Source organism: Molossus molossus, unplaced genomic scaffold (genome assembly GCF_014108415.1).
Source record: "Molossus molossus isolate mMolMol1 unplaced genomic scaffold, mMolMol1.p scaffold_m16_p_1, whole genome shotgun sequence".
Taxonomy (NCBI): domain Eukaryota; kingdom Metazoa; phylum Chordata; class Mammalia; order Chiroptera; family Molossidae; genus Molossus; species Molossus molossus.
Genome location: NW_023425344.1, coordinates 66,024,853 through 66,039,550, shown reverse-complemented (window position 1 = coordinate 66,039,550; position 14,698 = coordinate 66,024,853). Strand labels below are relative to the sequence as shown.

The 14,698-nt window shown below is 40.4% G+C and overlaps 1 non-coding gene across 1 annotated transcript; it reads right to left on the bottom strand.

The window, feature by feature from the left end:
* Positions 1-440: 440 nt before the first annotated feature.
* LOC118621759 lies at positions 441-546 on the bottom strand. Its single transcript, XR_004957783.1, has one exon. It is a non-coding gene; the product is annotated as a U6 spliceosomal RNA (small nuclear RNA).
* Positions 547-14,698: the final 14,152 nt, after the last annotated feature.

Sequence of the window (14,698 nt, the reverse complement as noted above, 5' to 3'; positions counted from 1 at the left end):
ACTCTATTTGCCCTGTCTTGAAAATATTACAGAATTCTATCACCTCTTATCACCCTACTGCGATCTAAGTCACTATCACCTCTTGTTCCCCTTTGTGCTGTTCCCAACACAGCAGCCAGAATGATTCTTTTGAGTATGAGATCAGCCCTGGCCGGTTTGGCTCAGTGGTTGTGGCATCGTTGTGGACCAGAGAGTCCCGGGTTTGGTTCCCACTAAGGGCACACCTTAGATGCAGTTCGTCCCTGGCCCCGGTTGGGGTCCTGTGGGTGGTAGCCAGTCTCTCTTACATGGATGTTTCTCTCTCTCTTCCTCCCTCTCTCCCTCCCACTCTGTCTGAAGATAAATGCAAAAATGTCCTCAGGTGAGGATAAAATATATATATATATGATCATGTCTTGTTTCAGCTCAAAATTCTCCATTGGCTTCTCATCTAAAACTTTTTTAATGTGGAGCACTTGGCGAATTTGCATGCCATTCCTGCACAGGGGCCATGCTGATCTTCTCATATTGTTCCAGTTTTAGTGTATGTGCTGCTAAAGGGAGCACTGTCATCTAAAAGTTAAAGCTAAAGTCCTTACCAGGGCCTACAATGTGATATGCAATCCAGTCTTCTTACCCTCTATCCTACTACCTGTATTTGTCAGGGTTCTCCAAAGAAACAGACCAGTAGATTTTATATACATCCATATATCCATATATCCATACACAAATACATGAAAGAGATAATTTCAAGGAATTGAGGAACTGGTCACGTGATTGTGGAAGGCTAGCAAGTCTGAAATCTAGAGGAGACTGGCGAACAGGAAACTCTTAGAAGTTGATGCTGCAGTCTTGAGGCAGAATTTCTTCTTATTCAGAACATCTTAGTTCAGGCTGTTTAACAGTGTACTAAAAACTGGATGCCTTATACACAACAGAAATTTATTCCTCACAGATCTGGAGGCTGGAAGTCCAAGATCAAGCCACCTGCAGATATGATATCTGGTGAATGAAAGACTGTTTCATTCCCCTGGTTCACAGCCAGCCAGCCTGTTGTCTCTGGGGTCTCTTTTATAAGAACACTAATTCCATTCATGAGGGCTCCACCTTCATGACCTAATCACCTCTCAAAGGCCCCACTACTACACTGGGGATTTGGTCCAAATATGAACCTTGGAGGGGACATGAACATTCGGTCTACAGCACAATGAAAGCTCAGTTTTGCTTTCAAGTCCTCCAACCGATTGGATGAGACCCATCCATATTATCAAGAGTTCTTTTCTTTTATTTAATGAGCACTGATTATAAATGCTAACCACATCTACAGCAACACCTAGATTCATGTTTGACTGAGTAATTGGGAAATATAGCCTAGCCATGTTGACCTGGAAAACTAACCATCACACAATCCTCACCCTCTTTAAATTCATTCTAGCAACACTGGTCCTCCAGATATTCACAAGGCTAGCTCCCTCTTTCCTTTAAGTCATTTTCCTCAGGTCTTCCCAGAATTTCTCACTCCATATGGAAAACTGCAACCACGCCTACACAGCCATGTCCTGCAAGATTCCATTTCTCCCTCTTCTCTGCTATCCTGCTCGGCATTGAGCATTATGGAGCAAACTAGATATTTTGCTTATTCATCTTCCTTATTGTCTTCATTGCCCCTACAACACAAGCTTCCCAAGGGAAGTGATTTGTTTTTACAAATTTTCTTCACTGCTCTATCTCCAATACCTGGAACAGTCCCTAAAACATACCAGCTGTTATTTATATATTTATTCAGTTATTAAACAAATGCCCATTTCTTCTATTGGTCTATCTCCTAAATATCTCCTTTGCCACAACCCTCATTCAGGCCGCCATCATCTTGGACCTGGATTTCTGAAAAATCTAACTGGTCTCCCTTCATCTGTTCTTGTCCTTTTTCCAGTGCATTCTTTATCCTACAGCATTTCTCAATCTGGTGACAGCAGCCCTGCTCAAATACTTGTACTAGCTCATTGATGCTATGATTCTGAGTGACTGAACCTCTGCTACATCCTTCATCTTCTCTCTCTACCCCACACTCTTTTCTCCAAGATAGAACTTCCTGTTCCTTGAATGTGCCACAATCTCTCACTTCTCAGTACCTGCCCACATGGTTTCCTATATCTGGAACTCATATTCCCTTCATCATCTGCAAACCCCTGCTCATCCATTAGGTCCCATTTCTGTCCCCCCTCCCCCCATCTTCAGGACTGGGGATTTGCCCTTCCTGTGAGTTCATGTAGCTCCTTCTATTTAAGACAGCATAGCACTCTGCTCCGGGTGGAGAGAAAAGGGGCAACAGATTTCTACCCTGCAAGGAAATGAGTAGCCAGAAAGCAGAAGTAATTACCATAGATTCATTTGACAGGAAAATATGACAGACAGGATGGCAAATGGGGTCAAGGTGAGTAAAGATGTCACTGAATATTTTTATAGTGGAGAGATCAGAAAATAGTTGAAAGCAAAAGAGACAGGTCCTGTGTCAGGAAGAGAGTGGAATTAATAGGAAAGAATAATGATTTGGGGAACAAGGAAAGCAAGGTTGAGAAGTAGACTATAGAGATTAAGACTCTTTCTTTGTTACCACAGGGAAAGAAGTAGGATTGATACGTAGAGATGAAACAAGAGGTCTTATAAACCAAAAATATGCTGAGGCTCTCTGTGAGATGTGACGTGGGGACTGGAGCCTCAAGGAGAAGATTACATGACCTTCAAGACTGCCTACTAGTTCTTTGTCAATTTGGCCTTACACAGAATCCCTGATGAACTGAAAAAAACCCTCCAAAATAGGGGGGGGGGGTGATTTATTTGAAGAGACTATGTCCCTAAACTTTTACTCTAGTTAAATTGAACAAACATTGGATTCATGTGCATAAATTCCATAACTACCTCATTTTATGATCTCCAAAGAAATAATGTGGACCTTTCTTTTCACCATTATGTACCTCCTACCCACCTCGATTACAATATCATATCAACTCCTCTGTGCTCCCTAGTGTGCCAGTGACACTCACTCCGAGTGGAATGTCTCTATCAGAAGCTAACATCTGACTTGGATGACACCTCCGCCAGAATCCTCTCATAAACCTTCTTTCTCCTTCACTTGCATTTGCTATGTAGATGCTATTATTAATATTCATAGCATTATTATTTCTGCTCCAAATTATAAATATGCCAGTTATGCTGTTCTATTTCTTACCTTTCTGGTTAATACCTGTGCAACAATAATTACATTTCTGTCAAAAAGGGAAAAGAAAAGAGCAGACAATATTCAAAAAATATTTCAAGTTTACTAAGAATATTAATGCTATGAATGGCATCAGTTTAGTCAAGAAAAGTTTCCCCAAAGCAATTTATCCTACAGTGTGATGTAAAGACAAATTCGTGATAAACTCACGGTGACTTCATTCATATCCGGAGGAAACAACTGACCTAAAATGAGATCAGAGTGAACTAAACATGTTTCTTGTTATGAAAAGCTGTAGAAATTAAGCCACTGATGTCATCAAGACATACAAACAAAAGTCTCCAAAACCTAGACAAAAAATTAAGGGGCAGATGCTATGCTTTGAGCATTGTTGAGAACATGAACATTCTGATCCCAAAATAACAAAAAATAAATGAAAGATATAGTTCACCGGTTTATCTCAGGCTGCATGAGATTTGTTAGCACCCAAACTAAGCATAACATTAACTAAGTAATGTTCACTAAATGATTGTCAATTTCTCAAAGTTTCTTAATTCTTGGATAATATAAATACCCCAGGAGATAAAAGAATCTAGATCCTGCTATGATTTTTTTAATTGCCTTTCAGAAGCCTATCAGTAGTAGGGTAGAACTGGGATGGTGTGAGTCCTCTGGTCTGGCCCAGTCTGAACAAGCTGAATATAGTTCCGTTTGAATTATAGACACTCAGACAGAAACCGGTTCCAGACACTGCAGCCCAGCAGGAGGTCTTATCTAAACCACATATGTTAATATTTCACTGGCTCTGTATAAACAGCACTGCAAACCTGAATGTACATTGTTATAGTAAAGTCCTATTTTTTTATAAAAACACTCAAAGCTCAAACTTAAAGAAGCAATTACCCTCTCTCCAATGCAACATGTTATAACCTAGGGCAGGGTGTCTCATTCTCGGTACAACTGACATTTGGGGCTGAATCATTTTTTCAGCAGCATCCCTGGCCTTTACCCACCAGATGCCAGCAGCATGCCTGAGTTGTGACAACAAAAATGTCTCAGCCCTGGCCGGTTTGGCTCAGCGGTTGGAGCGTCGGCCTGCAGACCAGAGAGTCCTGGGTTTGGTTCCTGCTAAGGGGCACGTACCAAAAAAAAAAAAAGTCTCCAGACATAGTAAAATGTCCCCTGCGAGGCAAAAGTACCCCGTTGTGAACCACCCAGTTGGTTTTAACGTAGTTGGTCTAATTTAATTTAATCTTCTTGTGATATGTAAAGTTGATATGTAAAGCCTTTAAATCAGTCTATGGCAAACAGTAAGCACTTCATAAATTTAAACTATTAGTAATATTATTTTATTTATATAACCATTTACTACTTGCAAAGCCAGTTCATATACATGCGCTCTCAGTTGACCCTTACAACGACCTTGTGTGTGGGTATGTGAGGGAAGGTTGAGCTTGTGATGTGTGTAAGGTCTGTGTTGGGTCAAAGCATGCTTTATTTTCATCTATATTTTCCAAATAAGGAAATTGAGACATTAAAAAAATAAAAAGGATTGGCTAAAATCATACCACTGTTTTCTTTATTGTGGCAAAATATACATAACATAAAGGTTATTATTTTAACCATTTTAAAATACACAATTCGGGGGGTGTGGTGCGGGCGGGATCAGGAGGAGGGTGTCAAAGGGGGGGAAAGGAGGAATATCTGTAACAAAAATAAATTAATAAAAATAATTTTAAAAAAAATACACAGTTCAGTGGCATTAAGCACGTTCAAATTGTTATGCAACTGTCACCACCATCCATCTCCAGAGCTTTTTCATCGCCCCAGATTGAAACTTCATATTGTCAAACCATAATTCCTCATTCTCCTGATCCCCAAACTTGTTCCTCGTAACCAATGTTCTGTTTTTGGTCTCCATGTATTTGACTATTCTAGATATCTCATCTAAGTAGAATCATACAATACTTGTTCTTTTGTGTCTGGCTTATTGCACTTAGCATACTGTTTTCAAGGTTCATCCATGTTGTGGCATGTACCAGAACTGCATTTCTTTTTAGGGATGAATAATATTGCATTTGTATCTAAAAACGCATTTTGTTTATCTATTCATCTGTTGATGGGCACTTAGGTTGTTCCCACTTTTGGGTATTGGAAGTAACACAACTTTTAGATAGAGTAGAAGGGAGGGAGAGAAAGAGAAACATTGATGTGAGAGAGACATCGATTGGTTTCCTCCCAAACAACCCCGACCAGGGCCGGAGACTGAACTGCAACTGAGGTACGTGCCCTTGACCAGAACTGAACCCGTGACTCTTCAATCCGTGGGCTGTCGCTCTAACCGCTGAGCCAAACTGGCCAGGGCTAAATAATTTCTTTTTTAAAGCTTGGTTAGACCATACTTCAAGTTTCTTTAAGATAATATCTCTGTCCTGCCTGGTATGGTTCAGCGGTTGAGCATTGACCCATGAACCAAGAGGTCATTGGTTTGATTCCCAGTCAGGGCACATGCCCAGGTTTCAGGCTTTAGTGTGCAGGAGGTGGCCAATAAAAGTTTCTCTCTCATCAATGTTTCTGTCTCTCTCTCTCTCCCTTTCCCTTCCTCTCTCTCTAAAAATCAAGAAAATATATTTTAAAAAATAATAATATCTCTACTTTCCTCTTTTTCCTTCATTAAAAAAAAAGTTTACTGAGCGATATCAAGAAACCATTAGCTAATGCAACATCTCTAGTCATTTCTAGAGATGAAACTTTACGGTAAACCATGGTACAGAACTACTTCTCAGATAAGCAAGACCAGAAAGCACTTCCTCTTGGGTTCCTTTGTCCCTGTACTAAGCCTTCACTGGCATCATTCAAAGCTAGAGCTATGTCCGACCCATTAGACCACACAGACAGAGCGTGCCTGCAAGTCTGGCTCACCCCCGTCAGTCCCCTCACACCTGGGGCACCGCTCTCCCTGGAGCTCCGTGCGGAGTGGGGGTCTTTGCTGGGACTGGACAAGGACTGAGAGAGAAGAGTACAGAGCAGGGCCACGAACACTGTCAAGGATCTCCTCCTCCTTCTGACCACCATCACCTACTTCTACTTGGAGTCCCCAGGGAAGATTTTCATTCCACAGAGGAGGAAATCTTGGCTGGGGAAATTGTTCTCGTTACAGGAGCCAGGCATGGGATCAGCAGGCTGACCGCTTATGAATTTTCGAAATGGAAGAGCAAAGTGGTTCTGCGGGATATTACTAAGGTAATGGATTCCTTCGGCCATCTTCTACAGGCAGGAAGCAAGACACATGTTTAAAAGGTTTTTTGTTGTTTGTTTTATCCTCACCCGAGGACATTTTTCCATTTTTTTGTTCAGATAGAGTGGGAGGGAGAGAGAGGAAGACAGAGAGAAACATTGACGTGAAAGGGACATATCGAATGGCTGCCACCCTCACAACCAACCAGGGCCGGGGACAAACTGCAACCGAGGTACGTGCCCTTAGCGGGAACCGAACCCGTGTCTCTCTGGACCGTAGGCCAACGCTCTAACCGCTGTGCCAAACCGGCCAGGGCTAAAAGGTTTTTTGAATCCCTGGGCTCTCCTTTCTCTTCTCCAGCTGTGCTCTGCCTACCAAGTACCAAAAGAGGAAAAACCATATAGATACAATTGTATCTTTTCCCTATTATGTCGCTTGCTAATATGGTCTTGGGTGGTTACCAATCCTTTGTGTGAACTTGCAAATATATAGAGGCACAGCGTGAGTGCAGAAAGGTAGCCCAAAAAACAGTTTTCTTACATTTTTTTTTAGACTATGGGAATTTAAGAGTTGTGGGTGGCATAAATAAGCGAGTAAGTAATTATAAATAGACAATGAAATTTTTATATTAAAAAAAAACAAGGACAGATAAGACACTAAAAGTGTGAGCAGGTGGAAATATTTGACATGACAAGTTTCACATACATTTACATAATGTAAACTGAGAAATCTTTTTAAAATATTACGTGATTTTACAAAAATATTAATGAGGATCACCTTTGATCCTCACCACCCCATCCTTGAAGCAATACTTATTGATGTATTGGAGGCTAATAGTGTTTGTATTTAAGGCTAGAGATGGGGGGGGGGGGGGATGTCTAATACTTTCAACAATAAAGATAAATTTTTTTTATTGATTTTATAGAGAGAAACATCAATCAGCTGCCTCCTGCACAACCCCCGCCCCACTCAGGATCGAGCCTGCAACCCAGGAATCAAACCGGGACCTCTCAGTCCACGGGATGATGCTCAATCCACTGAACCACACCAGCCGGCAATAAAGATAAATTTTTAAAAATTATTTGACTTAGCATCTACTTACCTTTGCAGTTTTCTTTATCAAAGTTTGATAACTAAATTCCCTGCACCCATATTCGTTTTTTTATCATTATTGTTGAAAGTATTATAGATGTCCCCCATTTTCCCCCACTGACTCCCTCCTCTCCGCTCCCACACCTCTCCTGCTTTCCCCAACCTAATGTCTGTTTCCATCGGCTGTGCATATATGTATATAAGTTCTTTGGTTTATCTCTTCCCACCCTCCATCCCTCTGAGGTTTGTTAGTCTGTTCCCTATTTCCATGACTCTGGATCTCTTTTGGTCCACAGTTTATTTTGTTCATGATGTTCCATAAATAGTTGAGATCATGTGGTACTTTTCTTTCTCTGGCTTATTTTGCTCAGCATGATATTCTCCAGGTCCCTCCACATCATCTCAAAGGATAGAGATCTTTCTTACAGCTGCATACTACTCCACTGTGTAAATGTACCACAGCTTTTTTATCCATTCGTCTACTGATGGGCACCTGGGCTGTTTCCAGATCTTAGCTATTGTAAATAGCGCTGCTATGAACATAGGGGTGCATATATTCTTCCTGATTGGTGTTTCAGGTTTCTTAGAATATAGTCCTAGAAGTGGGATCACTGGGTCAAATGGTAGTTCCATTTTTAATTTTTTGAGGAAAACACCATATTGTTTTCCATAGTGGCTGCACCAGTCTGCATTCCCACCAGCAGTGTATTAGAGTCCCCTTTTCTCCACACCCTCGCCAGCACTTGTTTGATGATTTGTTGATGGCGGCCATTCTGGCAGGTATGAGGTGATATCTCATTGTTGTTTTAATTTGCATCTCTCTGATGATTAGTAATGTTGAGCATTTTTTCATATGTCTCCTGGCCATTAGTATGTCTTATTTGGAGAAGTGTCTATTCAGGTCTTCTGCCCATTTTTAAATTGGATTGTTTGTCTTATTTTGTTGATGGACCCTTATTCTACATATGAATCAGGATGGTTTGGTGAAGGAAACATATTAATGCCTAAGCAGTGATTTTTATGCCATGATATGCAGATCAATAACCCAGATTCAGGAGCCAGGCTACATCCAAGCTATTTAAATTGGGCAGTCACTGCATCTCTCTTTCTCTCTGTCTCTGCCTTGATTTTCTTATCTCTAAAATGGGAACAATACTTCACAAAATGGGCAAGAATGGGTTAGCAAACTACAGCTAATGAGCCAAACCTGGCCTGTGGTCAACTTGTTAAGAGAGAATTTTTTTTTTTTACATTTTTAATGGGTTGTCAAAGCAAAAGCCAAACAAACAAAAAAGAACACCAGACAGAACCCTTTATGCTTCTCCTCACGCACACACAATTCTAAAACATTTACTTTCTTGCTCTTTAAAGAAAAGGTTTGCCAACCCCTGAGCAAGAGGATTAAACGAGTGAGTGTTTTAGTGCTTAGAGCAATGCCTGGTTGTGGTAAACTTTAGTTAAATAAAACCTACAGGCAGTGAGTCAGGTTTGGTTTCTCTTGGGCATTCATATTTTTCTTTTACATATTTGTAAACACTATTTAACTACACAAAATAAAACTCAAGTAACTGATGCCCCTGCTGATTTGACTCAGCTGTTAGAGCCCAGGAACCGAAGGAGCATGTACCTAGGTTGCAGGTTTGACCCCTGGCCCCACATGGATGCTTCTTTCCCTCCCTCCCTAAAGAAAGAAGAAGAAAAAGAAAACTGAAATTTTGTATCATTTCCCCTAAACATGTGACTTCTGGTAAAGCCATGAAAACATACACAGAAAAATGTTTACAGGATTAAGATTAGAAAAATTGTAATTTTTTTTTTTTTTGAGAATCAGATTTTCCACAAATCACAGGGCTTTTAAAAAATAGCCATTATATTATATATATTTTATATATAACTCTCTCATGTTCTTTGTTTTCATGTCTAGTGGGCACCTATTTTCTTAAGGGCTTGAAAAATGTCTCTCGAATTTAGAAAACTTCTCTGGTTCTTTCTAGATAGTGAAGAATACTATACAAGAGAAAGTTGAAACATTTTTATATAACACATATGGACATTTATATGATGGATGCATTGATATACATGAAAGTGATTTGGCATCGGGTTGGTCATTGAAGAGATTCCAATGAACTTTCTAGAAGAGGACACAATTTATAAATTCAAAAAATATTTTGTCTGCTGTTCTCAAGCATTTATCAAAAATATAAATAAGTATAAATCCATGAAAAAGGCTTGATGAAATCTGACCTTTAGATCTCTTTCTAGATGTGTGTTTTTGAGAAGACCGATAGTTATTACATTCTTAAATTTTTGAATTCTCAGTGACAAGAGAAAAGCAAAATTAAAAAGAATAACAACAAAAAAAATAAGGTTCTGCCTGAAGGACGTCTTTGAATCCTTAACCTTTATGATTAAATATTTGAGGTATTAAATGAGCCACCCTAAGGCTATAAATGTAACTCACTTTACCTGTGGAAGGTGCCAACTGCCTTTGTGTTACAGAGGGTTTCTTTCGCCTAACAGATGAATCATGTTAGCAGTTTGCCGTCATTTCACCTAAACCATTGCTTTAGGAACATTGGGGCAAGTGGAGCAAACAATACACACTGGAGTTGACGCTAAAGTAAGTTATTGCTTACAAAAAGACAGGGCGTTACATTTTGCAATGCCCTAGGCTCAGTCAAAGCATCTCATGAAAGCTCTGGTTGCTAATGCTCTCTACCAGCCTTGAATCTAGAGCCCAAAGAGTGTGTAGTGGTTCTGCTAATGTACTAATGAGCCAGCTACCAGCTGAAGCCATACCCCTGTCCTCCCTCTACTCCTTTTCTGCAAGCCCCCAAAAGGCTGAGGGGATCTCGGCTTTATGACTAAGTGTCCCAATCTCTGTTTGAGTCTGTTCTTTGAGATTTCAGGCTGCTGCTCCAGGGTATAGCCCACCTTAGTGAGAAACGAAGGAAAACCACCTGCCACTCATTTAGGGACAGCCACACCCTAGCACCCCAACATGAGAAAAAGGCATTTCAAGTGTCCTTGCCTTTTCATCACGGAGAAGAGTTTGTACATTGTGAGAGAAAAAAAAAAAAAGCATAATTTTTAAAACCGTACAATCTACAGAAGTCAACGGATGTCAAAATGTGAAAAGAATTCTACTCTTCCAGAAATACAAGTCAAGACACATCAGGGTAATTTTATCTTAGGAAAGAGGTCTTTGAGTTCAGGGTGAAAAGAAGTTGCTCTGCCTCCATGTCCTGGCGTTATGTGCCAAGTTGTTCTGTAAGTGAGGACTCTCCCAGAGGCCCTTGCACATTTTCACTCCAGAACACTTGAAGAATATAATATTATATCCCTAAGAGTAGTAGCAGTGTCTCCCTGTGAAAGTCTTCCTCAGAAGATTCTTCTTTCTTCTTCCCTCTTAAATCTAGAGGATTTATTTTATTTTTATCTTTATTGATTTTAGAGAGAGAGGAAGGGTAAGGGAGAGAGAAATAGAAACATCCGTGAGAGAGAACATTGACTGGCCACCTCCTGCATGCCCCCCACTGGGGATCAGGCCCACAACCTGGGCATGTGCCCTGACCAGGAATCGAACCTGTGACCCCTTGGTGCCTGGGTCGATGCTCAACCACTGAGCCACATTGGCCAGACTAAAGCTAGAGGGTTTAATCTGAATCATGGAGAAAAGTATTATGGGCAGAGGTATATCATTTAAAATTACCACTAGCTTGGCCCTGGCCAGTTTGGCTCAGTGGTTGGAGCCTACACACCAGAGAGTCCCGGGTTCGGTTCCCACTAGGGGCACATACCAAAAAATAAAATAAAATAAAATTACCACTAGTTTGAAATTGCTACTTGGTGCTTTACTGCCTGTTATATAGTTGGTGCTCAACAAATATATGTTAAATTAATTGCTGAGTTCTCTCCTCCATACTCAAACACCTCCTTTCATGACACCACAAAGAGTGACATCTTTTAAGCATGTTCTTTCTTATTTATTTGTTTACTTATTTAGGTTAACCCTCACTCAAGGATATTTTTCCATTGATTTTTTTTTTTTTTTTAGATAGAGTGGAAGGGAGAGAGAGAGAAAAATCGACACATCAGTTGGTTGCCTCCTGTAGGACCCAGGGTTAGGGACTGAACCAGCAACCCAAGTAGGGATCGAACTGGTGACCCTTTCATCCCCTGGTTGATTCCCTAACCACTGAGCCAAACCAGCCAGGGCTCAAGCATGTTCCTTGAACTATAAGGGTAGCCTGCTTTTAAGAATCTGCCTCCTAGATGGGGGTGGGGGATGGAGAGGAGGGTGTTAGTGGGGGGGGAAGGAGAAACATCTGTAACAAAAATAAATAAATAAATAAATAAATAAGAATCTGCCTCCTGGAGAACCTCCAAACCAAGACGAAAATCTGGAAAAACAAGAAGGATTTTTTCCCCCCTTTGGTGCAGAATGACTGTTAAGAATGAAGAAAAACATGACTGATATGAGCATTCCAAGGCAGAAAAGTCAGGTATAATCTCTGCGAATCAGGCCAGCAAAGTTCTCTCTCAAGAAATTTTCTAAAGGGGGGCATTTTGGAGATGAGTTTCAATCCTTAAAAGCTTTCTTCTCCCATGCTTTCTCCGTGATCCTTGCTCTCTAACTGACCTACGTCTTGGTGAGTGTGTTTCTTCAGTGACCGCACAAGGTTGAGCAAGCGGCTGCGGAATGCGGACAACTGGGAGCCACTGCGCGTGCGTCTGTGACAGCCGGCAGTGACCGAGGGGAGACCTGTAACTCCGGTAACCCAGTGAGACCTCAGGATGCAAGTTTCTTCAAGTGACTTTGTACCCATCGCTACTGATACGGACAATGAAAAGGTGCTTTAAGACGGCCTGGTTTCAGTTAGCTATTTAGCCCCTGCTAACTGAGGTAGTTGTGCGAACAAGGAAGGACATACATTTTTTCCTTGCATATAGTCCACTCAACTCTGCCTATTGTTATTGTTTCATATTATTAATCAATTTCATTCTGATCAGAAACATGAGCAGTGGTACAGAGTGGGAGAAAAGCTTTATCACCAGGAGAAAGGATCACTTTCTAGTTTCATTTTAGTCCTGTTAGTACTCTAGTAATTCTTTTGTCCCCCCTTTTAATTATTTCCTGTGTGGGATGTCATTCATGTGGGTACTAATCTAGTTCTCTATAGAAAATGTAATATCAATAATTAGAATAATTTTTAAAAGAATAAATATCAAATACAATGAACCAAGCACTCTTATAAACTATTGCATTCTTTAATTTAATCCCTATTAACTCATTTGACAGATGAGCACATTGAGGCTCAGAGAGATTAAGCCAGATCAAGGTCAAGTAGCTAGAGGTGGTGGAACCAGAATTACTCAATCAGACCTTTCAAAATGTTTGGTCAGAACTTATATATCAATTAACACAAATATTAATTTCACTTTATTGATACATTTTAAAAATCCATGGTGTGCTCTGGCCAGTTTTATTCAGTGGTTAGAGCATCAGCCTGTGGACCAAAGAGTTTCAGGTTCAATTCCCAGTCAAAGGCATGTACCTGGGTTGCAGGTTTGATCCCTGGCCCTGGTCTGGGTCATGTGGGAGGCAACCAATTAATGTGTCTCTCTCACATTGGTGTTTCCCTCTCTCTTTCTCCCTCCTTCCCTTCCACTCTATCTAAAAATCAATGGAAAAATATCCTTGAGTGAGGATTAACAAACAAACAAAATGAAACCATTAAAAAAAAAAATCTATGGTGTTCTGGGTACTGAAATTTAGATGTTAAAAAATGTTTATCCCAGCTTTATGACAGTGTTTCCTTTGCATGTACTATTTGGGCTTAAGCCCTTTCCTGCCTGAACTCTGAGAAATGTCATCAAAGAGAAAAAAGAATCTAATCTTTGGATGATATCAGCCCCAAAACTTTGAGTATCTATAACACACCCAATGAATGTGTTCTTTCCATTTCAAAAGGTAAAGAAAGAAGTAGAATCATAGCACACCTGTATTTGACTAAGACAATATAGATATTCTGCCAGAGTTGGGGTACAGGTGTCCCTGAACCATAAACATCTCAACATCTTCGGCATAATTATGGAGCTGTCATGGTGGTTCATTACTCAGCAACAGAGACTTATTGTTAATCTTCTTTGCATTTAATTCCTTTTGCAGAAATAGACAATTTTGTGAGCAGATGCAATCACTAGCATGAAGGTGTCTTTGTGAGGGTGGTTAAAAGGCCTGTACAAGTTCTATTTTTATACTTGCCTTTCTCCCTGCCAGATCTACCCTGTCCCTTTGCTGATCCCGCCATCTTCCAAACTGCCCACCCCTGTCCCTAAGACAGACAAATGCAACTTACATCATCTGAAGATATGCTTATCAACTTTTAGAGAGAGGGGAAGGGAGACAGAGAGAGAGGGAGAGAGAGAGAGAGAGAGAGAGAGAGAGAGAGGAAGGAAGAGAGAAACATCGATGTTAGAGAGAACTTTGATTGGTTGCCTTTCACATGTGCCCTGACTAGGGATTGAACCCACAGCCTAGGTATGTGCCCTGACTGGGAATTGAATCCACAACCTTTCAGTGTACAGGATGACACTCCAACCAATTGAGCCACACAGGGCTCAATATGACTTTCTTTACATCTGCCTTTCATCTTCCTTTCATCTGCCTAACCAATCTTCCCCATCCTTGAGCACCTAGTTTTCCTTTTGAAGCTTTCCTTTGCTATTCCATTCCACATTAATCTTCCCTACAGTTATAGCTCTTAATTAGAGATGCTTAGTATTTTTTAGTAATTATTTCAAGATGGCCAAATTAGCCTCTCAGCTAAACAATGAGCTTCTCAAATGAAATAGCTATTTTGAAAGTGCTTTAGCCTACCTTATTACAGCGTGTGTAATAGAGATTCGGGACATACTAACGGAGAGGTAGAGGGATGGTTGGAATGGGATCTAGGGTGTCTCTCTGTGAACTCTCAGCATCAGGATTCATTGACATTTTCAGCAAAAAGCCCAGCACTTCAGTTTTAGGTCTTTATTCATATAAGATCTCACTTAAGATTGTATTAATATAAAATGAGAAGGTGAGAAGACTGCTGTATATCAGTGCTTTCTTTATATTTGCATAGTATTTGAATTGTGAGTTTTAAAAGACATACACACACAGAGGT